Below are 15,249 nucleotides of genomic sequence, written 5' to 3'. Positions count from 1 at the left end.
GGCTTTGGTGATGCAAGATTAACTGAATCAGCACTTGAACTGGGTCGTGATTAGGTTAATTTTTAATTGGCAAATCTGCAGCAGGAATTTGTACTGCTCTTCTATTTCCCAGGAGCTAATTCATTTTGTGTAACGACAGTATCGACAAACAAGAAATGTATTCATATTTAACATATAACATATAACATATAACAACTACAGCATGGAAACAGGCCTGTCCGGCCCTGCCAGTCCACGCCGACCATTCTCCCTGACCTAGTCTCATCTACCTGCACTCAGACCATAACCCTCCAATCCCCTCCTATCCATATACCTATCCAATTTACTCTTAAATAATAAAATCGAGCCAGCCTCCACCACTTCCACCGGAAGCCCATTCCATACAGCCACAACCCTCTGAGTAAAGAAGTTCCCCCTCATGTTACCCCTAAACCTTTGTCCCTCAATTCTGAAGCTATGTCCCCTTGTTGGAATCTTCCCCACTCTCAAAGGGAAAAGCCTACCCACGTCAACTCTGTCCGTCCCTCTCAAAATTTAAAAAACCTCTATCAAGTCCCCCCTCAACCTTCTACGCTCCAAAGAATAAAGACCCAACCTGTTCAACCTCTCTCTGTAGCCTAAGTGCTGAAACCCAGGCAACATTCTAGTAAATCTCCTCTGTACCCTCTCCATTTTGTCGACATCCTTCCTATAATTTGGCGACCAGAACTGCACACCATACTCCAGATTCGGCCTCACCAATGCCCTGTACAATTTCAACATTACATCCCAACTTCTATACTCGATGCTCTGATTTATAAAGGCAAGCATACCAAACGCCTTCTTCACCACCCTATCCACATGAGATTCCACCTTCAGGGAACAATGCACAGTTATTCCCAGATCCCTCTGTTCCACTGCATTCCTCAATTCCCTACCATTTACCCTGTACGTCCTATTTTGATTTGTCCTGCCAAAATGCAGCACCTCACACTTATCAGCATTAAACTCCATCTGCCATCTTTCAGCCCACCCTTCCAAAAGGCCCAAGTCTCTCTGTAGACTTTGAAAATCTACCTCACTATCAACTACTCCACCTATCTTAGTATCATCTGCATATTTACTAATCCAATTTGCCACACCATCATCCAGATCATTAATGTAAATGACAAACAACAGTGGACCCAACACAGATCCTTGGGGCACTCCACTAGACACTGGCCTCCAACCTGACATACAATTGTCAACCGTTACCCTCTGGTATCTCCCATTCAGCCATTGTTGAATCCATCTTGCAACCTCACTATTAATACCCAACGATTTAACCTTCTTAATCAACCTTCCATGTGGAACCTTGTCAAATGCCTTACTGAAGTCCATATAGACAACATCCACAGCCTTGCCCTTATCAATTTCCCTGGTAACCTCTTCAAAAAATTCAAGAAGATTAGTCAAACATGACCTTCCAGGCACAAATCCATGTTGACTGTTTCTAATCAGGCCTTGATTATCCAAATAATTATATATATTGTCCCTAAGTATCTTTTCCATTAATTTTCCCACCACAGACGTCAAACTAATAGGTCTATAATTGCTAGGTTTACTTTTAGAACCTTTTTTAAACAAAGGCACAACATGCGCAATGCGCCAATCTTCCGGCACCATCCCTGTTTCTAATGACGTTTGAAATATTTCCGTCATAGCCCCTGCTATTTCTGCACTAACTTCCCTCAATGTCCTAGGGAATATCCTATCAGGACCTGGAGACTTATCCACTTTTATATTCTTCAAAAGTGTCCGTACCTCCTCTTCTTTAATCCTCCTAATTTCCACCACTACTCTACTTGTTTCGCATACCTCACATAATTCAATATCCTTCTCCTCGGTAAATACCGAAGAAAAGAAATTGTTTAATATCTCCCCCATTTCTTCTGGCTCAGCACATAGCTGTCCACTCTGACTCTCTAATGGACCAATTTTATCCCTCACTATCCTTTTGCTATTGACATATCTGTAGAACCCCTTGGGGTTTACTTTTACATTACTTGCCAAAGCAGCCTCATATCTTTTTTTCGCTTTTCTAATTTCCTTTTTAAGATTCCTTTTACATTCTTTATATTCCTCAAGAACCTCATTTACTCCCTGCCGCTTATATTTATTGTATATCTCCCTCTTTTTCCGAACCAAGTGTCCAATTTCCCTGGAAAACCACGGCTCTTTCAAATTATTATTCTTTCCTTTCCACCGAACAGGGACATAAAGACTCTGTACTCTCAAAATTTCACCTTTAAATATCCTCCATTTCTCTATTATATCCTTTTCATAAAACAACAATTTCCATTTCACTCCTTTTAAATCCTTTCTCATCTCCTCAAAATTAGCCTTTCTCCAATCCAAAATCTCAACCCTTGGTCCAGATTTGACCTTCTCCATAATGATATTGAAACTAATGGCATTATGATCACTAGACCCAAAGTGCTCCTCAACACATACCTCCGTCACCTGACCCATCTCATTTCCTAACAGGAGGTCCAACACTGCCCCTTCTCTGGTAGGCACCTCTACGTATTGCTGCAAAAAACTATCCTGCACACATTTTACAAACTCCAAACCATCCAGCCCTTTAACAGAATGTGATTCCCAGTCTATATACGGAAAATTGAAATCACCCACAATCACCACTCTGTGCTTACTACTAATATCTGCTATCTCCTTACATATTTGCTCTTCCAATTCTCGTTCCCTATTTGGCGGTCTATAATACACCCCTATAAGAGTTGCTAAACCTTTCTCATTTCTGAGTTCCACCCAAACAGCCTCCTTAATCGAGCCTTCTAGTCTGTCCTGCCAAAGCACTGCTGTGATATCCTCCCTGACAAGCAATGCAACACCCCCACCTCTTGCCCCTCCGATTCTATCACATCTGAAACAATGAAATCCTGGAATATTTAATTGCCAATCGCAACCCTCCTGCAACCATGTTTCACTGATCGCCACAACATCATACTTCCAGATGTCAATCCAGGCTCTAAGCTCATCCACCTTTCTTACAATGCTCCTAGCATTAAAATATACACATTTAAGGGACCCATCATTTCTTATTCTCAGTTTATTTCTTTTCCCTTCTTTCTCTCCTACATATTGGGTCTGAGTGTTTCCCTTTTCTGCCTCCTGCCTCACACACTGCCTATTAGCTATCTGTGTTTGAGTCCCTCCCCCCAACCGTACTAGTTTAAAGTCTCCGCAGTTATTTTAGCAAATCTCCCCGCCAGGATATTGGTTCCCCTCGGGTTCAGATGCAACCCGTCCTTTTTGTACAGGTCATACTTCCCCCAGAAGAGGTCCCAATGATCCAGAAACTTGAAACCCTGCTCCCTGCACCAGTTCCTCAGCCACGTATTTATCCTCCACCTCACTCCATTCCTATTCTCACTATCGCGTGGCACAGGCAGTAAGCCTGAGATTATTACTTTGGAAGTCCTTTTTTTTAACTCTCTTCCTAGCCCCCTGAATTCTCCTTTCAGGACCTCTTCCCTTATCCTACCTATATTTATAACCACTCCTTTCTGTTCTTAGATAATCAGTTCTTGGATTAGCAATTCTTGTCCTGCACGACAGTCAGCAGTGTGTTTATACTGCTTTCCGTTGCTGATTGCAGTTGATGTTAGCAAAATGAGTCTTTTAATGATATCACAGCAATGAACATTCACACTGACTAAAAAAAGACACAAGTGCTGAAGTAACTCAGCGGGTCAGGCGCCATCTCTGGACAACGTGGATAGGTGTGTTTTGGGTTGGGGCCCTTTGTCATGGTGATACCTGACCCGCTGACTTACTCCAGCACTTTGTCTTTTTTTTGTAAGCTAGCATCTGCAGTTCATTGTGTCTACATTCATGCAGACTACCTGCGATCAAATTCCGTTGTCCATCAGTAGTCAGTTTTTTAAAGATGTTAATAACTTAAAAATGTGAATAACTTTAAAAATACAACTACTTGCATTATCACTAAAGTGACAACGGTGAGTACGGTGGGCCTAAAATTGTCGCGCTATCGTGTACCCTTTTGGCTGACGTTCAGTCACAAACAAGATAACAAACGAGAGTTTTAGTATATAGATGAAAAAGGATTAAAAGAGGGGTAGAGCAGGAACAGAAGCAGAGTTACTGAAGTAAACTGAGGACTTTGTTGGTTAAAAGAAGGAACGATTGGGAAGATGTAAAGGATTGAGAGGCTTACTGAAAGTGAACCCATCAAGGTTGGTTGTTGCGGAAATGCAAGAACGCTGAGAAACCATAGGTACAAATTAATACCACAAGTTTCAATAATTTTTTTTAAAGAAAGTAAATATAGAAATTCAAATGGAAAACCAGAAAATTAACAGCAGTGCTAATGTTATGTATCAATTTTAATAAGGTCACAAATTTATTCAAAATTGCATATTGCAAGCTGGTCCAATATTGTGATCAAGATAAAATAGTTGAGATTATTTCCAAATAAATATTATAGTTATAAAACTGATAGTATTGTAATCTTTAACCCTGAAACTTATTTTAAATGCTTGGTGCCCTGGGTAATCAATCTTTAGTAGCTTATCCATGCTGTGGACTTGAGCCAAATGTCTATGCCATGTTAAAAGCCTATGCGTTGATTAGAAATAATTGATTGAGGTAACCTTTTACTAAATTTTGAAGTGACAGCTGGGAAGAATTTCTGGTTTGTCTTCCAAAGACCTCACTGTACACAAACTAGCTCAGTAACTTGGTTCAACATATTTTTGAAAACGTACTTGGCAAATTGAGCCAACTATTTTGACCTATGAAGTGCGTCAAAACCAATGACATAAACGCACGATCATGAGCGGATTTAGCAACTTGAAACCAAGGCTTGTGTTTTTTTTTGGTGGGAGGAAATATATTTTCCCCCTATACTTTATTCGAGAACTTGTAGAGGAATGGCATTGTGAAATATTTTCGTTAATTGTGAGTCAGGACGAATCCAACAAAATTCTTGGGTCAAAACCCTTCTTCTGGGTTTCGAACCGAAACATCACCCATTCCTTCTCTCCAGAGAGGCTGCCTGTCTGAGTTACTCCAGCATTTTGTGTCAAACTTCGGTGTAAACCAGCATCTGCAGTTCCTTCCTACACACCAGCAAAGTACTTGTCAGATTCCTCATGACTTGAAAATTATGCCCCAATTAGACAATTATACTATTAATTTTATAAAATACTTGAATGTTCTCCCGCGCTGCACATGGGCAGAAAACCGCTTGTAACTCTGCAACACTACTTCAACCAAGAGGCTCTGTGAAAGTCGAAAGTAGACATAAAATGCTGGAGTAACAGCGGGTCAGGCAGCATCTCTACACAGCTCTGTTAAAGTGTTATCTTTCGAGTGCATTGAAGATGTAAGAGATCAGCATGATTTTAATTGTTTTTCTTGATTTGAGGAGGAATAGTGCAGAGTCACTTATTATTGTTGGGACACAATCTTGCATGTCAGTGTGGCAATGCTGTATGTGTGACAACATTTCTGCCTATGTTGTTGCAATGTTTGCCTTATTACTAATTAGGTGATATCGCAAACCATGCATGATTTGCAATGTGTCATGGAGTATCAGCACCACGAACAGGCTGTACCATACCATCTCATAATCTATCCTTGTTGACAAATGAATAAGGAAAAACATACCTTTGGACTTGTATGGACATCACTGTGTAGGAGAGAACTGCAGATACTGGTTTAAATTGAAGGTAGACACAAAATGTTGGAGTAACTCAGCAGGACAGGCAGCATCTCTGGAGAGAAGGAATGGGTGACGTTTTGGGTCGAGACCCTTCTTCAGACTGAAGAAAGGTCTCGACCAGAAACACCACCCATTCCTTCTCTCCAGAGATGCTGCCTGTCCCCCTGTGATGACATCACTGTTCAGCAATCCCATGAAAGTAGATATGTTTTTAGACAAAATAGTTTCACCAAAATTTCATTGGTGCAAAATCACTAGCACCCAGCATAGCACCAGCATAAATTTGATTCCAATCCCAGAAGTGCTTTTTTACTGAACGGGCTGTGACATCTTAGACACAAAATGCTGGAATAATTCAGCAGGACAGGCAGCATCTCTGGAGAGAAGGAATGGGTGACATTTCGGATCAAAACATCTTTGGTGTAAACCAGCATCTGCAGTTCCTTCCTACGCATACTGTGACATCTTGTCTCATGATATAAATAATCTTAGTATTGGTTATAAGATGGTCTACTAAACTACTGAACCTGTAGAAAGGTTTTTATTTAAAGATTCTGTGGCACAATGTATCTGATAATTCCCCAACCCTACACCCATGTTTGTAGGTGGCCACTATTTGTATACATGGGTTATACAAGCAAAGAATTTGATTGTGCCTTGTCACATGTGACAATAAAGTATTCTATTCCATTCTTTCCTCACCATCTCTGAACCGACTACAGTTGGTTGACCTGCTGTCAATATTATGTCCAGTGTTTGCTTCTATCCTAAAGAGTTATCTTTAAAGAATATTTGTTTCGAAAAATTAAAAATGAGTTGGCCTTTCCTTGCTAGGGTTGGGTTTTTCCTCTCTCTGTTTAACTTGCCTGGGATGATTAGTATGCCCTGCTATGGGATGTGCAGAGAAATTTTCTCACAGGTACATTTGAGGCCCTTCTCTGCCCCAACAATAGTTTTGAGGGTTGGGAGGTTTGCTCTGGTGACAAAAATGCAGCATGTTCTCTGACCCTTGGGAATCTGTGGTCTTTGATTGTTCAAGGTGGAGAAGTTTGTTTTTGGGGGGAACATTGAGCAACTTGAGTCTACATCTGTAGAAGTCAGGGAATGATTGCAGCACCTCACCAACACCCTTATCTCTGCCCCTCTCCTCAGCCATAACATCTTTCACCTTTTGCCCCATCACTGGAAGAGACTATAGTGCCCATGCTGGCAGAAACCTCAAAATTGATGTGGAACTATGTTGCCTTGATCCTGAGGGACTCCTAAACTCAGCTGCTGCTGTAATCCAACGACAAAGATGCATGTTTTTTCACTTCATGAATTAAAAAAAATTAAAAATTCTCTGATGTTGATGTGGCTGGTAAAACCATTTATTCACCATCCTTGTCTGCATTTGAGGGAAATGGTGGCTGGTTGCCAATTTCAACTACTGCGTACTTTGCATTATCTCCGATGGCCAAGTTGGACTTGGTATGTACCTTGCAATGTTTGCATCTGCATATCAGGATCACAACTTCAATGTAAATTTCTTAAAAATCAAATCAGAAATTGCATGTGCAAGTGACTGAATTATAAACACCTAACATCAGCCTGAACGATTAATGCTGCACATTTGCAGTCTTTCACAAAATCCCCCTAGTGTGAAGTGGATCGTAGTTGACATCAGGTGAGCTCCTTTGTGTGAGTTCACCTTGCAGAATTTAAGGTGATGTTCCATATCCACTCCTTATCACATTTTGATCAGTATTATAAGTTTAGCAGTAGGACAAGATTTAAATAAAACAATTGAAATTCCTTTGGAGATCACATTAGGCATTTCTTTATTCTGAACAGTGTTCTGGTGAATTGCATTGTAAATCTGGGTTGGCGCTTTGAAGGTACACAGGATTTTTTGAACTCTGAACAGAGAAAGGTTATGCTTGTGTGCCATAAACTCGTGATAACATTGCAGATAATGTTATCAAATGTAATAAATACTTAGTTAACAGATCTTATTTGAACAATAGACATAATAAATGTTGACAGAAAAGCAGTTTGTTGCTAAGCATTTTGTCTGAAATCCTATTAAGATATCAAAGCAACCCACATATTAAGATGAAATTATTGGCTTGATGCCTTGGTGAATCAAAGTTTGTGTTTGCCTCCACTGTAGTTGTGCAGTTTAAGCAGATTTAGCAATTCTTCGGTAATATTTAAAAGTACTTTTCTCCTTTCCCCACCTAACTATGCGTATGTTTGCAAACCAAGTTAAACAACGTTTTCATGTTGATTCACCACTTATTGTAACTTAATTTTTTTGTATGTTTTCTTTACTATTCACAGGACTATTTTCATAGCAGATTATGGCTAATAACAGATCATAACAGATCTATGGCTCACAATATCTGGCAATTTGTGAATGCTAAACTTGACATTAGTGGTTGATTCAGAGGCCTCCTGTGTTCTATTCCTTTCCAGTAGCACCAGTGTTGTAAGGAGGAATATAATCCTATTAGAACATGGAACAGACGCTTCGGCCCACAATATTTGTGCTGAACATGAAGCCAAGACCATCATTTATCGACCTGCACACAACCTTCCATTCCCTGCATGCCCACATGCCTATCCAAAAGTATTTTAAATGCCACTAAAATATCTGCTTCCACCACAACCAAAACTTGCTCTGCACATCCCCGTTAAACTTTGCCACCCATACCCAAAAGCGATCATTGTAATATGAATTTGATTCCTGCTGGAGCTAAGCTGCTTCCAATGGCCACCTTACTCCTAATCTATTTTAATTCTGACCCTGCTGCCCCCCTGTGAACTCTTTACTGGTTTGCTAAATAGTTCTGTAGATGTCTTTTTTTTTTTTTTGGAGGTGCTGTTTATTAAATGAATGCTCTCTCCACACTTGAATAAGAATAACGAGGAACGATTTAATAGGAATCTGAGGGGTAACTTTTTCACACAAAGGGTGGTGGGTGTATGGAACGAGTTGCCAGAAAGGATGTAGTTGAGGCAGGGCCGATTGCCACATTTAAGAAACAATTAGGTAGGTAGATGGATAGGACGGGTTTAGAGGAATATGGACCAAACTAGAGCAGGCGGGACATGTTGATTGACGTGGGTGAGTTGTGCCGAAGGACCTGTTTCCACTCTGTATTACTCTGACTCAATGACTATAATAACATAGTTCAAAGCAGAACATTTTTATAAAAAGCTAGTAATTATCAAATTGCTTGATGAAGGGATCTTGCTGTACAAAATTGACAGCTATGTTTCCTATATTGTAATAAGCCCCTTGGGATTAGGGATGGTTTCCATTGCTGTTCTGTCGGTTTTGAAGTGCCCGATGAGTCCAAATAGGACCTGTATTCTTGCTGTGCAGGTTGTGACATAAGTTTAAGTTGCGGGGGGAAAGTTATAACAGGAACCTGAGGGGCAACTTTTTTTAAACAAAGGGTGGTATTAAGTATATGGAACATGGAAGAGGTAGTTGAGGCACGTGCTATCACAACATTTAAGAAAACATTTGGACAGGTACATGGATAGGACAGGTTTAGAGGGATATGGGCCAAACACAGGCAGGTGGGACTAGTGTAGGCAGGTCACGTTGGTTGTCATGGGTAAGTTGAGCCGAAGGTCCGGTGTCTACATTTTAACTGACTCTCTGAGGTGGTGAGTTAGAAAGTGAGAAGATGCATTCATTCTGTTATTTTTGCTAGACCCTGGTGCCTGGCTTCATTTCTTGGTGCTATGCCAATGCTGCTCTCCACTTTCAACGGTCTTGGGCCGGATGTTTCCAAGAGTTGGTGGGCATGTTCCTTTGCCCACAAAATTCCTTCAGACCTCCTTTGAATCTTCTTTTATCCACCTAGTAATCTGTTGTCGTAAGAAAGCATGGAGCCATGTTACTATTTCGGAAATTGGCTTTCGGGCATGTGAATAAATGTGGTCTGTTGGCTGAGTGTGATTGGAAAGTCAGTGCTGGGGATGTTGTCCTTGGCAGGGTCTTTGCTGAGATTGCCACTCGTGTACCTATTGGGTCAAGTCTTCATGCCTTCGTGAAACAAAAGACCAGTTTTGTCTGGCGGCTAAATCTCTGGCGGATGTTCCACAGTCCCTTCAATTGACAGAATCAAGGCCTCTGAAATTGAAGGCCATGTTAGTACTGCTCCATGCATTTTTCTTGGAGTTGCCTTGACGTGAAGATGATGTTTGCTGAACAGCTTTGTTCGGTGGACATTAAAGCAGCAATAACTACACTACATCATTCGATTGTAAAGCATACTGTGACATTCTGACGCCTTGAAACATCATTCATTCTCTGTAATTTGGCTTTGGGATTTTAGCAGAATTCTGGGTGAGGCCTTGTTCGTTATTGACAGGATCAGCAAAGCAGTTGGAGTTTCAAGGCCCATGTTAAAACAATAATTGCATGTGCCATACCTGACACGGGTACTTCTCTATCCCTTACTGCCCAACAGGTGCTGCACGAGTACAAAGGTACTCAAATCCTGGTCCTTCCCATGCCTCCAGCCCTACCTACAAATTTGGGAGTCACTCGAAAACCTGGGGGCAGGGGGGTGCTTTTTCCTGAAGTGTGAGCACCTCCAGGTACAATATTAACTGAATGCAGCCATTGTACTAACAACTCCTTGCATCCTCCCCATTGCAAGCACATGCGTGTACAATGCCTTTAGTTCCTGGTCTGAACTGGTTATACCACACTAACTCTCAATGGTTCAATGGTGCTTTTATTGTCACGTGTGGTGTAAGATTATTTTCTTACAAACAGTTCAGTTTTGCAATACTCTCAATACCAAGCACATCCCTGATTATCGAATTTACAGAGATAGTCCACTGATCCCGCAGGCAAGAGGCGCCATGTTTTGGCACCATTTTCAAAGTCCAGTCTGTGTTCTAGTTGTTATGAGCGTTACCCGTTTCAGGCATGCCCCAGATTGGAACTCTGAAATCCTTTCAATCATGATGAAGAACTGGTTTGTTGTGAGACTGGCCGAGGCATGAAATCTAAAGCCTAAAGATAACTGCATATTCGGCATTCTTGTACCAATATCTGATGCTTATCCTATATATCGGGGTACTGATTGAGAGTGATCAGCCATGATCGCATTGAATGGCGGTGCTGGCTCGAAGGGCTGAATGGCCTACTCCTGCACCTATTGTCTATTGTCTATATTGCCCTCCCTTGTGTACAGCAGCCTCTGATCAAAGTCGTAATTAGCAAATTCTGCTGAGTTTGTAAATGAAATACAAAGACTAAATTGGTGCTCTGTGCCTCAAGTTTATATGCAAGCCCTAGACTTTTATAGAACCCATTCAATACAATTTGCAAAGAAAGATAGTGCTGGAGTAACTCAGCGGTTCAGGCAGCATCTCTGGAGAAAAAGGATAGGTAGTGCTTCGGGTTGGGACCCTTCATACTCTGAAGAAGGGTCCCGAACCGAAACGTCACCTATCCTTTTTCTCCAGAGATGCTGCCTGAACCGCTGAGTTACTCCAGCACTTTGTGTCTTTCTTTGGCATAAACCAGCATCTGCAGTTCTTTGTTTTTACAACACAGTTTGCAGTTGAATTGCCAGTGAGGCATCCTTTGGAACGTAAAACAAGAGCGCCATCTACCTTGATTAAATTAAAGGATTTAGTTTGGATTTTAATTGTCTGCAAAAAGTTGTTGGATTGTTTATGTAGTGTCAGATAAAGCAAAGAACTCTTCCAAATCTTTGCTTAGAGGCACTTGAAAAAGAAAATAGGAAAATAAACAAAATTGTCAAGTTCAGTTGAATTCAAGCTGTTCCTTTTTGACACAGCCTAGCCTTGGTGTATAAATTATGTGGGGATAGAGGAAGACATTTAAAAAGACTGCTGCAACTGGATAGACTCGGCTTGTACTCGCTGGAATTTAGAAGATTGAGGGGGGATCTTATAGAAACTTACAAAATTCTTAGGGGGTTGGAGAGGCGAGATGCAGGAAGATTGTTCCCGTTTTTGGGGAAGTCTTTTAGGACCGAGATGAGAACGTTTTTTTTTCACACAGAGAGTGGTGAATCTGTGGAATTCTCTGCCACAGAAGGTAGTTGAGGCCAGTTCATTGGCTATATTTAAGAGGGAGTTAGATGTGGCCCTTGAGGCTAAAGGGATCAGGGGGTATGGAGAGAAGGCAGGTACAGGATACTGAGTTGGATGATCAGCCATGCTCATATTGAATGGCGGTGCAGCCTCGAAGGGCCGAATGGCCTACTCCTGCACCTATTTTCTATGTTTCTAACTCTTTAAAACAGGCAGTTTTGTACTTTGGTCTAAAGAAGGGTCTTGACCCGAAACGTCACCGATTCCTTCTCTCAAGAGATGCTGCCTGTTCCGCTGAGTTACTCCAGCACTTTGTGTCTATCATTGATTTAAACCAGCATCTGCAGTTCCTTCCTACATTAGTTAATGTGAATATGAACATGGCAATTTTGTATGGCACCTACCCAGACCAGCCCAAGTTTTCTAAGCTTCGTGCTTGCAAATCTAGATGGAGTAGAAATTTCTTATTCTTGAAAGCTTTAGTTCATGGTTCATGATTTGGAGACTCGAGTTAATAGCATACTGCAGTAGAGTGAAATTTAAACTTTATTAAATAAACTGGATCTAGAATGCTAATGTCAGTAAGCATAACAACACAAGACTACGAGAGTAACTCAGCGGGTCAGACAGCATCCCTGGACAACCTGGATAAGTAATGTTTTGGAACGAGACCCTTCAGACTGATTGTAAGGGCGGAGAACATAGAAAAAAAGAAAATAGGTGCAGGAGGAGGCCATTCGGCCCTTCGAGCCGAATAATAAACGAGAGAGAAGAAAGCTGGAAAAGGGTAGAGGCAGGACAAAGCATGGCAGGTAATAGTTGTAGGAATCGTATAGGGGAGCAGTGAGAGGGTTTCACAGTACTCCCGTCAGAGAGGAGGAGATTTTGTAGTAAATGGAAAGTTTTACAAGTTCACTTTTAAATTTTAAATTTTACAAGTTCATTTAATGTCCTGTGAATAAGATATCTTGTCTTCGGTATATCTGGTTTGTGTGTGATTTCAGACCCACAACAGCAAACTGGTTCACCTATTTTGGATCAATTTTTTAAAAGATTCTGGTCATTCACAGCATGAATAGTCAAGAGTGTTTTATTGTCAAATGTTCCAGATAGAACAATTAAATTCTTACTTTCAGCAGCACAGCAGAATATGTAAACGTAATACACTGTAAACAATATAATAAACGAGAGAGAAAAAAAAAGTTGTGTGCATATATATACACATACTCACAAATACAAACGAACACATACCTGAATGACCCCGAAAGATTTAACTGACGGGGTGGAGGTGGGGCGGGGGCATTCATTTGGAATGATTTATAGACTGGAAGCATGATTTTGAAGTCTGGAGAAAAGAGGCAAAGCAGTAGTAGGAAGTTTTTGATTGCTCAGTGTAGCTATAATTGTCTATAAAGGTTGGAGGTGGTTATTTAGTGCTTCCAAAAGTGAATAATAATTTGCGGGGGGGTGGGGGGGAGTGAGGCAATGGGGCTGATTAGAGTTTTGTAAATGAATCTGGCAGGTGATGGGTTAAAAGGCAGACCCCTGAGTCATAACAGTTCTCCATCCGTTAAGGGAGCCAAACATTTGTGCCATACTTTTACCTGCAATAATGGCTATCAAACCTTTTTTTAAAAGGATATTGCATTACCTAAAGATAGTCAACTAAATGGTGAATAAGTGGGGGAACAAGGTGACTTACAAAAATACTGACCTTTCAGGTGACACCAATATTGCATGTTACAATTAAATATTCTGGTTTAAGCCTTTTTAAAAGGGACATGTCACACATTGTACACAGCTTTGTAATGTCTTGAGATCAATTTGTGACCTTGAGACCTTCTGCATCAAATCATGTTTTTTTTGTACTCTTGCCTCTTGCAGTGGTCTTCAGTGTCAGGGTCATGATCGCTTCTAATGATGCTAAAGAATAGGCATGAATATTTTAAGGTCGTAAGGTCATAAGCATTAGTAGAATTAGGCCATTCGGCCCATCATGTCTACTCTGCCATTCAATCATGGCTGATCTATCTCTCCCTCCTAACCCCATTCTCCTGCCTTCTCCCCAGAACCTCTGACACCCGTACTAATCAAGAATCTATCTACCTCTGCCTAAAAATATCCACTGACTTGGCCTCCACAACCTTCTGTGGCAAAAATTCCCCAGATTCATCACCTTCTGACTAAAGACATTTCTCCTCCTCTCCTTCCTAAAAGAACGTCCTTTAATTCTGAAGCTCTGACTTCTAGCCCTCAAACTTCTGGCAGAACACAGTGAAAGACTCTGTTCTGTCTGGATCTTCTGTAAGCTTGGCCATTACTCGCTACTCAATCGGCATCAATGAAAAGATGTAGTTGTGTAGAACTGCATTGTGCACCTCTAACTGCTGCGTTTCCTTTACAATGACTGCCTAAATTTTGAAAGTTCTTTGAAAGGCTTGAGAATATCCTGAGGCCATGAAGAGTGTCTCTTTTTGCTTTCAGTGAAGATGTAAGGCATCACAAAGCTGGAGTAACTCAACGGGTCAGGCAGCATCTCAGGAGAGAAGGAATGGATGACGTTTTGGGTCGAGACCCTTCTTCAGACTGATGTCAGGGAAGGGGGTGGGACAAAGAAAGGATGTAGTTGGAGACAGGAAGACAGTGGGAGGACTGGGAAGGGGGAGGGGAAAGAGAGGGACAGAGGAGCTATCTAAAGTTAGAGAAATCAATGTTCATACCGCTGGGGTGTAAGCTGCCCAAGCGAAATATGAGGTGCTGTTCCTCCAATTTGCGGTGGGCCTCACAATGACAATGGAGGAGGCCCATGACAGAAAGGTCAGACTGGGAGTGGGAGTTGAAGTGCTGAGTGGGAGCCACCGGGCGATCAGGTTGGTTAAGGCGGACTGAACCTGAGACAGAGTCTGGTATTTTCCTTTCCTTGGTTTACTTTGAAAGCCACTGGCACGTGCCCGCCTGCAACTTTAAAAAATGTAAACTCTTATTTTTTTCCCTGGCATTCAGGAAATAGACTTTTAGCAATTCTTGCTATTTACTGCCATGCAGACTTTTCGGGTTTCACGCCAGTTTCTTGGAAGTACCAAGCTGTATCTTAATGCTTTCCTCAGTGACAAATAAAAGTAGCTGGGATTTTTTTTGTTCCTTTCAACAGCAGCAGGATTGTTTTGGTCATTTCCCTTCACATAAGAAAGACATGGTACGGTTGCAATACTTGTTAAAGTGAGTCCAGTATCGATCCAACAGTCCACATAGATTGAGTAAACCATAGCAATAACGGACCACAGAGGGGAGGAGTTGTGTCTGTCATTGCCAATTGTCCACTATAATCAGGTGTGGGAGGGTAAATATTAATATTTTAACCCAAGGCCGGGTGGAGAAAAACACAGCATCGGGGGAGGGGGTTAAACAAGTGGGAATTTACAGGCCGCAGAGCCCACACATGGTGCTCC

General features: G+C 41.4%; 1 protein-coding gene across 2 annotated transcripts in view; it reads left to right on the top strand.

Annotated features, from left to right (window-relative positions):
- The window catches only part of edc3 (enhancer of mRNA decapping 3 homolog (S. cerevisiae)), a 92,716-nt gene that overhangs the window by 59,111 nt on the left and 18,356 nt on the right, over positions 1 to 15,249 (top strand). The gene's annotated exons all lie outside the window — the stretch shown is intronic.

Source organism: Rhinoraja longicauda, chromosome 38, assembly GCF_053455715.1.
Source record: "Rhinoraja longicauda isolate Sanriku21f chromosome 38, sRhiLon1.1, whole genome shotgun sequence".
NCBI lineage: Eukaryota > Metazoa > Chordata > Chondrichthyes > Rajiformes > Arhynchobatidae > Rhinoraja > Rhinoraja longicauda.
The sequence above is the reverse complement of the archived record's forward strand: the minus strand, read 5'-3'. Positions and strand labels throughout refer to the sequence as shown.